Below are 14,421 nucleotides of genomic sequence, written 5' to 3' on the forward strand. Positions count from 1 at the left end.
GGAACTAATTTTTCCAATAGCCCCTCCAAGAACCTAATGTTTCCAGTAAATCAGCATGGCCAAAATACATAAAACATTTTGTGTTTCTTGTCAACAAGCATGCTGACAACTACTACATCCATTTTCTTCTGGACATCAGGAGAATGGCTATGTGACATCAGGGCTCTCTGCAGACATTAAAAATGTACAGCATGTGGAAAGTTAGGCAAAGTCAGCTGCGTAAGGAAGGAGCAACAAAACTTAAAGGTTAAACCCGAACCAAAGAGGGCACAGCAGAATATGTTAGTGAACTAGAAAATAACCAGGAAACAACTTTAAGATGGTACAGAAAGTCCTCCCCCTCCCCTTTTTAGAGGGAGGAAGTCATGCCAGGCTTATACTAGTGGAGTTAGGCTCAGAAAATACCATACTGTACCTGCAGCAGCAGATTGTAAAAGACAGTTCAGAAGATAAAGAGATGAGATATTATAGAAAGATTTTACTTGTTAATTAGGACAGTCTCATTCCACATTTGTGACTGAATCTTACTTCTTTTCCAAACTACTATTAAGAAAGTACTTGGAAATAAACTGGGGTGGGGGAAGATATAAAAAGACATATCAAATTACAACGAGGTTAAATTGGTTCATACACTACCTGTGTGTTTGGATAATGCACACAGGAGACCGTGTGAAGCAAAATCAGAATGGAAGGAATGCAAGCCCATGCTGCAAGCTCAGCATGAAAGAAATAAAAGTCAATTAATATAGCATTCAGCTACATGCAATTTACCCAGTGGGCTGCTCACTAATTGCCCCTTGCAGGAAGCTACTGAGCTGCCAAAAAACAAGCAGTAGAGTGGCAGCAACTCCAAATGATTGTGAACTGGACTATCCTACTGGTGGCATAAACTGTAGAGCCAACAGTAAGGGACAGAACTTACAAAAAATACAGAAGTTTCATTTAGTGGACATCATCATTTGCCCCAGCAATGGCCCTGCAAAATTTCAAACTCAGTTTTGGTGTACAAAAACTGCCCTCACTGAGGCACTGTCTTCAGAGTCCTTCCACCCTTGGTCCCAGCAGCTTCGTGAGGAAGGATGGCAGTTACCAGAGCACACTCCTATAAGTATAAACCTCCCATAACTTTGTTTCAGAAAAGTTTTTCATTCATCCCGTAAAACCTTTTAAATAGAGATAAGTGATGGCTCTTTCTAGGGCTGGATGCAGCCACACCACTGAGTAGGTGGAGGTGGAAGACTGCATTTTAAGGAGGTGTATTTTTTTGCCAGACAGAGACAATGGGCGATAACAGTCACTTTCTTTTTACCTCATAAGTCAGTCTGTAGATTGTTCAGCTCAGTGGCTAGATTATGAAAATTATATTTATCTAGGAAAAGAAATGTGTACAGTCAAATACAAACCACATTTTTTTAAATGTTCTCAGAAATTGAGGGGGAAAAGTAATTTTTTCACTAGCTCATCACCAAAATATTTTTTCCATACTTGTTTTCTTTAACTACTGTAAAAAATAATCCAAATAACAACAAAAAGTTTATTAAAGTATATCTCAATTTTTCAATTCAAAATTACCATGTGAAACTAGGAGCTATAAAGCAAGCTTCAGAAATGCCACATTTAGAACATGTAACATTTAATTGTGAAATAAAAGCTAATTTTTCATTGTTTTCCCCTTGCCCCGTTCTAAGCAAACAACATATCCATTCTGAAATTATTTTAGAAATTTGAATACTTTCCAAACAACAATTTTCAGAACCTGCTGTTAATTAGAACAAAACTACAGGTTGTCTATCTGAGCAGCAATCAGGTGATAACATTTGTAAATGAACTGTCCTTCTGGCTATCAACATCCAGCCCTGTTTCAGAAAAGTAAAAGGTGTTATATCCTCTTCCCTATCTCCTGAACCACTGTTATCTTAAACAAAGACTTCATACAGTAAATCCAGTATCACTGGCTCTTTTTCCTGGCCAGAGTAAGGGAGCTACTAATTTCCTTAGGTGCTTTGCAGGTGTGGTTGTAAATAGGGCAAGATAGTGATCTTTGCAGCTTCACCACAGGAGGAAGCTGCTTATTACTTACCTGGGGTATCTGAGGACTGCAGTGTTACCTTTCCAAGACACGTCAATGTAGAGCCACACATTGAAACCTACTGTGTTTATGTTTAGAAATTGTTCTTTTATTTTAAACCAAGCGATTGCAGAGCACCTAATTGAAATGATAATTGAGTAAGATGTTTCAATGTCATTCCACTCAAGCCAGTTTCTGAAACCTTTATCTTTAGATCTTATTCAAATAGTCTGACACTGATGTCAGTACAAAATTGCTTGTGCAAAGACCTCAGAAGAGTTAGGTAAGTATTACACTTCACCACTTGGCTGACAGGAACACTTGACTTATGGTAATGGTATTCAGCTTCAAATTATCACAAGAAGGGTTTCCTTCAAGAGGTAGGGTTGCCACCTACCTCTTGTATTTATTTAATGGTCACTTTTTTAGAATCAAGAGAGTAACTCTTGCTTTCTGCTATTGTTTTTCAGCCTCTATGACTGACTGTTCTTTGGGGCAGGATCTACTAAGGACATGTTTGCTACTGAAAGTTATTATACTGGGCAAGAGTAATTAAAATACAAAGGTTGCAGCGATTGTATGACACATACAGCATCATTTCCTTTCTGTTTCTGTCCAATTCTCTTTCAGCTCTGTATGTGGGTTTTTCAAGGTCCAACCTTTACCTGAGCACAGCCCTTAGATGTTGGCTGAGAAAGAAATAAAAGATATACAATAATTTATTTCAAATAATACAGAAATCATCAAGGGTTCAACTAATGCATTCCTACCAGTACCTTATTGTCTCAGAAGACCTTCAAAAATAGCAAGACTAACACAGTAGCAGGCATCCTCACTGTGCTATTCTGTAGGCTGGTATTGCCAGTGGGTAGGCTTCTTAACTAAAGCTAGCATCAGCCAACTAGCCAAAGCTAGTCCAGGCCTAGGTAATCTGGAAGATTTTAATGAAGTGCAAATGTAAGAAAACCACTGAACTGAGCATAGAGGCAACGCAAAGAAATATGGAAACAGCCAGTTCAGGGAGAACTGAATGCATTCAAGTTTATCACCAGTAGCTCTGGAAATACCTGCAAAGTGCTCTATGGCAGGCACACTGATCACTAAGAACAAGTGAATGCTGACACAGAGTCCTTGGTAAATATCCAAAAATGCTCAAGTCTTAAAAATACCTACTGGCAAAGTTTCATGTTGCAATAGGAAATCTAAGGGCTAGCTGCTGCTAAAACAGGAGGTTTTGCTCCAGTCAACCCCCAAGCTTAGAAAGCCCTGCTCCTACTTCACAGTACTGGCTCTGAACTCCTCTGGCAAAATGCTGAGCTCATTTGAGGAGCTGAAGCAACAGAAAACTACTCTTCTCCTTTTCCTGAGGAATTTCCAGGGCTGCCCTTCTGTAGTGGCATGCAGCCATTACCTCAGCTTGAGCTCAGTAGAGGTAATGTGACCATGGACAAGCAGCATTATCCATGAGAGCTGTCTAAATCATCACAACTCCAAGGGAAATGAGTATCAGAGGCGGAAAACACGTTAGACAATTCAGTGCACATTCCTGCAAGTGGATCATTACCCTCCACTGATCCCACTACCAGAAATTCACAGGGCTTTTCACCACCTCTCTGTAGGTAGTGTAGGTCTTCTAAGTTTACTGAAACACTGTCAAATTCAAAAACTGAATTTTTTCCTTTTTTCCTTTCTTCACTTATGTCCCTTTTTTTAAATACAAAAACTCTAGACATCAACCAAGCTATATGAACAATTTAAAATAAAATAACCAGAGTTTGACTTAGTCATTAGAGTTATTATGAGCCTTGCAAGCTTATTTACAGCAATTAAAAGCCCTGTGACTCACTTGTGGTGAATTATAACTTCTGACACCAGAAGACAACTTCAGGGGTTCTACAGAGGATTTTAACACAAAAGTTCCTTCTGCATTGATGCTTATCCCTGTAGAAAATATTTCTGATGAGAAAAATGTCTCGCTTAGGTGTGTTTCTCTTCTTCCACTCAACTTGTAATATTTCTGTGACAAAAAAAAAGTCAAAATTTTCCTAATACAGCAATTGGGAATTTGCCTTGCTGAGAGCACTCTCATCTTAATTCCAGTGGTATTAAAGCAGCTTTTTGCCACCTGCTCCACTTAAGTAGCAGAGAAAGCAGACAAGTGTGAGCAGAGCGTGGCACTTGAAACACAGTGAGCATCTCAGCTGGTCTCAGGAAAGCTGCTTTAACCTGTGCCAAGGCAGAGTCATCCACAGAGCCTGATATTATCTCTGAATCTCTCTGTGTATGCATATTAGGTCAGGGTTAATTCCTCTGTTTCAGCAGCACATAAAACATGACCCTTGCATAACACTGCAATTTTAAAAGATTTTGGTCTAGTAGAAAAAATATTTTTACAGGCACAAATCTTATTTAACCTCTTAACTTATATAATACTTTGGGAATTCTGAAACACTGAAGATTTTTACAAAGTGCTTCTTGAAACCTGAGAACCTAGAATAGAAAACCATACCAAGGCCAAGAGAAATGTATAGCCTTCAGCATCTCAAGGAACTAGGGTGTTTTTAACTGTAGGCCTCCCACATTCATGGTCTATGTGGCAGGTAAGGCATCACATGGCCAACAATAGAAAAAATTTTTGAGTAGACCATGAAAAGCATTGAGTCTGTTTAGAGCAGAACATTAAATTAAGCTACCTGCACTGCCTCATTTGGCAGAGAATTCCAGATCAATGTGCCAAAGGCCCAAAATTAGATCTGCTGGCCCTAGCCAGGAAGAGTCTGAGCTGGGGGAGATACAGTCACTCAGATACTCTAGCTTCCAGGGGCAGAGATCTGATGGAAGACAAGATTTCAGATGATCACCTCTCCCATAAGCAGCTCCAGGAAGCTCACCCACAGCCTGCCAACGCAGCAGGGCACAAACCACTGCTGGTGCCCTCCCTGCAACACGCACAATTTGTACTCTGCAACCCTTCCCCACGCAATACACACATTGCAAAGTGGCAGAGACCCTTGCTTTGTATGATTCAAATCCACTAATTGTTGGTCTTCCCTCCTGTGTAGTTACACGCATACTGAATGCATTTGTCAGCCAAGTAGTAGCAAGCAAACTGAACCACAAAAAGGTAAAATGTCCTGCACAGTGCTGGGAACTGGAATGTTCATTCCACAGAGGAAATCATGTTGGCACACCTCCCTAAAAAGATTTCACTCCCATATATAAGAAAGATTTTGAAATATTTCTGGGTTGATGCCTCAGCTGACATGCCAGGACCCTGCCTACAGAGCTGTTTAGGCTCAGCAGCCCCCTGGGCATGCTGGGAGCTTCACAGCTAAGAGATCTAGGAAGATGGAAGCAAAGGAATTGACCAACAGCCTAAGAACATCTAATGGGCATCTCATTCACCTGCTGACCAGCCTAGGGGGTAACCCCTGGTGAGTGGGAGCATGTCCTGTCATCACAGAGTGATGGGTAGCCAGAGGAACAGGCCAGGTGGGTCAGCAAGGCATATGAAAGCACGACAGCTTTCCAAGCAGGTTCCATGAAGCAGGAGAACCAGCCAGCCCAGCAGTACAGAACCCAATCACCATTTTCAAACAGGGAAGGGTTGCATCAGAAAAGTATGATGGGCCCTGCTCATCAGACACCGCTTCCTCACGTATGCTGCATCTGGGAATGGCAAGGACCTGACTGCTGATAACACACAGCATATTTCCTCCTCCTCCTCCTCAGGCCTCATACACAAACAGCTGACAACATGGACAGATATGTGGAGTATGGAATGCCTTGTGCAACAACTTGCTTACAGTAAAAAGAGAAGAAAGGAAGTAGGATTTAAATTGGTAATGTACCCTCTGCTCTTTGACCCTGTCATAAATCCTTTGTACATCTTAGGCAAGTTAGTGGGAAATTTGTTGTGAAATGGAAGTAGCAACAGCCAGTTCACCTGAGATCACAGAAACTGCTGCAAGCCAAAGGAAAGACAAACAAATATTGTAAAGAAAAAAAAATTATTCTGTTGTTGTAGAATACACATTCTATTTATGAACACAATCATTGTATACCGAGAAATTGAGTGTATTCCCCATCAAGTGTCTATACTTTGGAAGGCATCAGTTTAACCAAGGTCCAGGGAGCACCAAAAGGTCCACTAGTCATGGTGAAGATCAGAAATGTGTCCCACCCTCTGAAGTAATGCTTTGAGGTGCTTCTTGTTGCACGTTGTTTAACCTTATGTGGCTCTGAATCAAATTAAATGAATGGTTGCATTACATTATTACAGATGCAGCTAAATGCTGTTCACTTGTCCCAAGCAAAACATTCTTCAGCTCTGGGGGGAATAACCTGGGAGTCAAAAAGTTAATTAAGGGTTTCACATGGCACCAGGGACAGTCTGCAAGAAGCAGTGAGCAGGGCACCTTAATTTTCATTCAGTATACTCATGTACTAGGAAGTCTCTATTAGTAACTCAAACAGAAGATACTATGGTCTCCATTGCAAAACCAAGAAACAAAGATACTGTAAAGCAATTTGATGCTCTCCTAAATAGGAGTAGATCTTAACAGCTATTAACAGCCCCTTGCATCCCCATCAATTGAAAGAAGAACTGTACAGGTGAATCCATGCAAATCCATTTCAGACTCTCATGATAGATATATCTATTTGATATCTTAATTCTAGTTCTGGTTATGATCATTTGAGCTCCACTTCCTTCCTTCTGATATGTGTAGTCATTGCCATTATGTGGTCTGTCTGTGTCAGGACAGGGTGTAATGAAAAGCATTCTAACAATGGAGCATCTTGGAGTTTTTATTACTAGCTGTGTAGTGCTCAGCAGAAGTAAAACCCTCATTCCTTACACTGTCTCCTGCCCCTTGCCACTCCAGGTTACTGCGGGGATCTAGTCAAAATTCAGCCAGTCAAAAAACAACCCACAGTAAAATGCTGAAAATTCAAAGCCATGTCTTTGCTGTTGGAAAAGATGTGCAAAAAGAGTAGAAGACATCTTCCTCATCTGCAGCTACTGGTAATTCACTAGTAGGTCTTGTGCTTAGACAATTCCAGCTTTTCTGCTGTCCATTTAGGAGTTAACATATGCATTTAAAAAGCCAAAAGCTTTGATCTCCTCAGACACTTGCACACATTCCTCTCAGGAACAGTCTAATTGATATTAATAGGATAATTCAAAGGTAAAGTGCCACCTCAGATGCACCAGTGCTTAATGAACTGGAGCACAACCAAACAGACAAAGGAATATACACAAAACATCAGCCTGTTTCCCCCTCTCTGCTCCCTGAGAAAACCAAATGTATCGCATTTTTTCCTAGGTTTAATTATTGTTAAACTCCTGTTCCTCCTATTTTTTCGTATGTCTTGGTGTTCATGCATTCTATTTAGACTACAGATCTTTTTGGAGCAAGGTCTACAGCTTTTCTGAGAACTTCTATCACTTTTAACAAATCATTTCTCTCTTGCCTTTTCACAGTGCCACAGTGCCTCAAACGTCAATAAATTCTATTTCTGATCTTGAAACCTGTGTTAAAGCTAAACTATGTATCTTCCCTCCTACACCTTCCTTTCACATGGTGACCCCTGACTTTTCTCAGCCTCCACATCACATTTCCCCCCCATGTGATAGGTAAATTTAAATTAAAACTGGATGATTCTCTTTTATGTGTAGCTCAATCAAACACGAGGAACTTGATTCAGGAATTACTGGGAAAAATGCCTACATTGGGTAGGTCCAACTAAATATTCATAGGTGGTTTTTGTTCTTAAAATCTCTTTTTTTCCATATTCCATATTTTCCTTATATATCAAACATATTTTAGAAACCTGTAGTTGACCTATATCCACAGATAGTTATGGTCTCTGTGCTTCATAAAAAGCTTCAGATGAAGAGACAAGCTGTTCCTTATTTCATGAAGACTCGCTTTTTAATCTAACAGTGTTAGAAACTAACATTGAAATGCCCTTGGCACTGATATACAGCACACCTCTTCCAAAAATATGGAGTACTAGAGCTTCCCAGATGATACCTTGCACAAGACAGCACATAAATGCTTCCTCAGATGGAGCCTTGGTTCCAGAGCCTGAGGTTCATAAAACCACAAGGGAAGGAAACACCCATCCTTCCCCTGTTTCACAGCTTTCTTCCCTGAGCAAACATTTTGAAGGCAGTTCCTGGAGACAAACCTTGAAGGATTTCCTCAGCCAGTTTCCATTTCTTATTGGTGTTCCTATAGCAGAGGCACCAACCCCTCATTTGCATCTTATTTGTGTCAGAGGGTTTCAGTCTTTCCTGTTTATACTTTATATGCCATCATGGCAGCAGTGCCATTAGGATAATTATATATATTGTTATGTTAGAACTCCCCTGCACACTACCAGGAGACGCTTTGTGTCTTAGATAACGAGGTCAGCAATTTCCAAGATCTGCAGAACAAGGACAAATTGTTTTGGCAATACGCCCAACTTACTCCCAAGCTTGACCTACCACCTTCCCCTACAGGAGACCCCCATCTGCTCTTCTGCATTACTGTTTATACCTTCTGCTTTAGGCTCTTCCTCCAGGATGAATCATACCATGTTTTATCCTCTTCAGAAGCTCCCATACTGAAGGCCACACCAGCACAGAGGCCAACAGAAAATTCTTCAGTTAAGATAATCACAAAAGCAAGGGTGAGGGGGCAATAGAAGAAATCATACGCCAAAATCATATCTGAGTAAGTTTTTCTAAATCACCATCAGTGGAACACACTCCTAAGCTGGATTTGCATTACAAGTAGGAAGAGGAAACACAAAATAATCTGCTATTCACAAATGTACACACAATGGGCTCACAAACAGTCTCCCAAACCCTCCCATTGCACTGTTGCTGCCTCCGCAAGGAACAGGACATCTCAGCTCCACTGTAGCTTGTGAGATCTGACAGTCCAGGTTTTATTTAGCATTTAATCTCAGGTCACATTCAAGGCCAGCTAACACAGCTAATTCCTCAATTCATACCATTGCACTGAAATTCTGAGGCACCTGAATTTTCAGATCACCATGCTTTGTAGACCTAGTAATTCTAAGTATGACTTGACTGTGCACTTAAATTGAAGATATGGCCCTCAAAACAGACATATTACAAGTGAATTTCTGGTCCTAACAGAATTGATAGTGAAAATATCACTAAGAAATACACATCTTAAATCAGAGCTGTCACGCTCAGCAGCTCTGCAGAGAGTAAGCTCCATACAAAGCAGAGCAGCTGGCTTAGGGAAAGCATTGCAGCTACCTAACGTGCTAACCAGCAAAACAAAGCACCATGCACCCTCCGTGGGTGTTAAGCCGCATGTATGCTTCCTATAAAACAATCATCCAACCTACGTGGTCTACCAAGGTGTAAGCACAGGGCCTGCTACCCCAGGCTCACTTGCCACTCACAAAAGAAACAGTGCACCCCAATACTTAGCACTGCATGAGATTTTGCAGCCTTTTGACACACCCTGAGCCAGATACCATCTCCTTGGCTAAGGCTTGTACTGTATCTGTACACAACTGTTGCTCTCACTGTTGCTATAGCTGTACATTATGAAACCCCTCAAATGTGCAATACATCCGTTTTTGGCACAGCTCTCACGAGCAGGTGTGTTGTGCAATGCATTCTTCAGAGCTAGCAGGGATTAAACAGCATTTTGTGGGTCCCAGGAGATGCAGTTTATATTGGTCTGAGCACCATAAGGCCAAGTTTGCTCTATTCAGCAGAGCCAAAAGCTGTTGCAAATTCAGACACACAAAGACAGCAGGAGAAAAGAACTATGAAGTTTAGGACGAGTTCAGCACAGATTAATTTTTAAGTTTCCAACTTGCAACAATTTAAGATAAAGCTTTCTATACAAGCATGTTCCAAAATGCAGACATTTGGAGAAAAGTGTTTCTGGGCTAAAAATGTTCTGACTTATTCCAGGGAAGGTAAAGGAAGCTTAGAAACAGATGTTTTGTGTAAAATATCTTCCTAAAACTCTCCTATATGAAGCTTTTGGGATCTTGTCACTTTTGTTGAAGTGTCTCCTTAGACAATACGACGTGGTTGGGATAGTTTGAAAACTTGGAATTGCTAGGCTTTATTGCTAGAGGGTTTGGTGCCTTAAAACACAGTGACACCATGTGGCCAATCGCTCAGGATGGAAACAATGCACTCATGGAAAGGGCAGTGTACCATTCTCTCATTTATCTTTGGCTTTATTGAATTTGTCTTAGGCTTGCTTGAAACTACATTAACTACTGAGAGCAAACTAGGTTAGAATCTTCATCTGGGCAGGTAAACAACACCAAAGCCAATGATCAGTTTGGATTTCAGCATACGTTCAAAAGTCTCAAGTTTGCAAAATTGTCCAGTAAAACCTACCTCTAAATTCAGCAAGTAAATACGCATAAGTTTGTACATATGTCAAAACACCATATTCACTTGCAAGCAATTTGTAGAGCTATGATTCAACACTCTCAAAAAAGTGCATCTGGAAGTTGCACTTAAATATCTATAGTTTAATTCTGCAGTAGCATCACAAAAACTTGCAGTTAATTTTGAAAATGGAAATATATTTGCCTTGCTCTCATGGCTTGTTTTTCTTCCAAATGGATACAGTTACCCCCACTTATTTTTACAGATATTTCTGCATGAAATATTTAAAGTTGCAAGTGGGAATATTGCTGCTGGGAATCTTCTCAGTAGGTTTGTTATCACTCTGCATTATATAATATGATGGCTGATGTGATGAATCATCTCTCCCTAGCACAGTCCTTTTTTCCAAATGAGGTGCTGCACATTGGAAAGGTTCCATTCACAACAAATGGTAAGAATGGGCAGATCTCTTTGAAAGACAGACACACACACGGGCAGGCAAATAGGCAGATGAAAACTGAATACAGAGTACCCCTTAAACAGAAGGAGAAAAATGTACTAATTAGCTCTTCACAGGGAATATATTCACTCATCAAGAAATGTGTATTTTCAGACAGCATTCAGAGTACCTTGCTCTCAAGGGCAGAGAGAAAATACAACAGTATGACTCCCAGTTGCACAGGCTTTGCAAAGTCAGTGTGCCATCAATGTCTTTTTTGCTGATGAGTTACATAACATGCTGGTGTCATTTTTTTCTATTCCATACTGAACTCCTGGTGAGCAATTTATGTCAATACTATCACAGTGCATCTGAATGTAAATGAAATGTTAATTTGAAAGGTGATCTAGAAGAATTTTCACCTACATATATAATAGTTTCACCTCTATACATAGCAGTTAGAGCCTAGGAAGCACCAGCTAATTAGATACAGGACTTTCTGACTGTTCAAAATAGGAATTTGAGCTGAGGAAGATTACTGACCTGACCCTTCAAATTTTGTCACCCTCACTGGTGAGATTATGCTGCCATCTTGTGACTCGCAAATTTTACTTAGCCACAGGTGACACTTTTTTCCCCTAGACTGGGAGGACAGAGTACATGATCTCCCTGGTACAGAGGTGCAGTAAGGATGCTTTGAGCAGCCAAGCCTTCGTTTATATTCAGACCCACATTGTCCCTGCTTAGCTTTCTTATCTGTCACCCATGGACTGCACCCTTCAGTGTCAACATGGTTGCTAAAGGAAGTGCTGTCCATGGACAGGCCAGAGTAGAGGCAACCCTGCAGAGGGGATGAAGCCCACAGTTTAAAGGACTAGGGGTTTGTAATAAAAGCTAAAGAATATCCCCCTGCTGCCAAGAGAATCATATGTGCTGGAAAGCAAATTTAGCCATTTAGCCAGCAGTAGAAAATTGCAGTATACACTGAAAAAAAATTAAAAAGACATATTCTTTACAGCTGGGAAGCATTATTATAAATTATTATATAGTTTTGTATATTGAGGATAAAACTTTCCTCTCCATCATCTCAAGTGTAAAGTTTGTATATTTATGGTAACATTTTTCTTGCTTGAAAATGTTGTCACTGTATTCTGAATCTAAATAGGGTTTTTCCATCTGCTCACATTAAATAAAATAGCTGTATGTCAAATGGATATGCTATTCCCTGAGCAATACAGGCTTCAGCTGTGCAATGACTGCTTACCCAGCATTTTGAAATACCTGTAAAAAGGTTAGTGTGGCTGCAATCACACTGAAATGCAAGCTGGGATCCCCTCTCCTAGTGACGCCTCGTTCTTTCCTTATACCCCAACCACATGTGCCTCCATCAGCGTGTACTCTCACAGCACTTTTCAGCTGAAGACACAGAATCAAGTCTTGAGCTGCTGGCAATATGAAATGCATGGCAAGGCAGGAGCAGGCACATACCAGGAACAAGCAGGTTTGAGGGCTCTGAGCCAGCAAGGCAGCTGCTCTGAGCTCAGATTGTTTGGGAGAGCCCCCAGACAGCATGTACAGCTAAAAGGTTCCCTCAACACCTCTACCTGGAGACAAAGCATCAATCCTTCCTCTCTACCAAAGCCTCAACCACCATTGCACACCCAAATCATATTTCCTTTCAAATCCTTGCTTGCCAAAGGAAACCAAAGCATCCTGCACTCAGTTTCTGATCAGAGTTTCCAGGACATACTGTATTTTCTTCAGGATATGGCATAGCAGAACAAGAGCTCCCAAATAGCCACTGAAGGTTATGTTTATCCATACAGTAAACCATGATTCTAGAATATGGAAAGAGGAAAAATGAACCTCTATACTCACCTAGCATCCATTTCTGTAACATGTTGATCACTTTGGCATCAATCTATTACTCATAGATGTGTAAAATCCCACTGATAATAATCTGAGGTCCTTCAGGATATGTACCATATTTTCTCATATAATCTCATGGTCAAAAGTCCTAGTGACAGTGTTCAGGACTCCACCTAGTGAGCTAAAACAAGAAGCCTTTAGAGCAGATAGTTATTGCTGAAGAGAGCATTCCTTTCCTCTGACAGGGGTAGAAGACCAGCTTAAGACAGCAGAAGGTATTCCACTGTCAGAAAACCTTTACAAATCCAGGCCATGTTCAGGGATTGCTGATGTTTTTAGTACTATGGAAGTAAGTCAAGGATACATCGGAAATCCATACCTGGCAAGGAGATATCCTTTTTCTCTTGCAAACTTAATCCATATACAGAAATGTACAGCCACATATTAATGAAAGAGGTAATATTTCCCTATGGAAATCCTTGTCATATCAGCATTTGCATCTCCATATTCTTAAAGCCCAATTCCAGACATACAAGATACTTTATTTTATTTTTAGATAGAATCCACCTCTGCAACAAGAGTTCATGCTGGGTCTGCCATTTCTTCCTCATTTCACAATGAGGTCTTAAGAGCTACCAGAAGCATTGAGCAAGCCCTTCTGCCCTGAAGCAAATACAATTTTTAAATCCTTCTAATATATAATCTCCACTCTCTTGCCTTAATATATCAGGCTCTTCCTTTTCTGATACAGTCTGCTGCCAGAATGGATTCAGGTTGCAGCAGCAGTCCAAATAGTCAGTGGATTAACAAAGGAGCAAAGTCCATATCAGTGCTAAGTATGTTGTAGTTCGAAAGGTTACTAATCAGACAAAAACCTGATCATTAATAAATTTCCTTTCAACAAACCTCATCACAACAATCTGATCCCCTATATTACAAGAGATACAGAATTCATTTTGCAAAGTTTGTTGAGAATAAGAACTCAACATAAGGCTGGAATTCTTCTAAAGAGAGACGAGGAAAGAAAGAAAGAAAGAAAAGCAGAATTCAGGAAACCTAATGGAGGAAAACAAACTAAAATAGATGGAGAATAAAACAAAGGATCAGGAAGTGATAAACTGCAGAAGCTCAGACCTCTGGTAGTCTGGAGGCAACTGCAGAATAGAATTTTGGTTTGGCCTGTGGGTATTGCCTGAAAGTAGGTACCTGCTGTGCCTGCTGTTTCTATGGTACTGGCAGAAGACAGAGCTGAGGGTGCTGCTACCACCATATTGAAAACATCCTTAAATATGCTTTCAGTTTTCACACCTCTTCAATGAAAACCTAAAATCCTTCAAGAGAAATCTTGCAAAGATAAAAGTATTCCTGACTGTCTCCACGTGGAATCTCGTACTGGAGAATTGGGGACTGCAGCAGAGAAATCATCCTTACCATCCACAAACACTCCTCTGCTCCCAGAAGAGCTGTATTTCACACACCAAGTAACATTCTGTCGAGAATCTCCTGGACTCTGGGATCTGCACATGTGGTGACCCTCGGAAAAATCACTCTGGTTTTTGGGTGTAGCAGGAGGCTCTGTCCTCCAGGAACACCACCTTATGAGGAGAATTCTGCACTGTTCTACAGACAGAGTAGCAGGAAAGCAGCTGAGACATG

The sequence above is a fragment of the Zonotrichia leucophrys genome, chromosome 5 (assembly GCF_028769735.1).
Source record: "Zonotrichia leucophrys gambelii isolate GWCS_2022_RI chromosome 5, RI_Zleu_2.0, whole genome shotgun sequence".
NCBI classification, from domain to species: Eukaryota; Metazoa; Chordata; class Aves; order Passeriformes; family Passerellidae; genus Zonotrichia; species Zonotrichia leucophrys.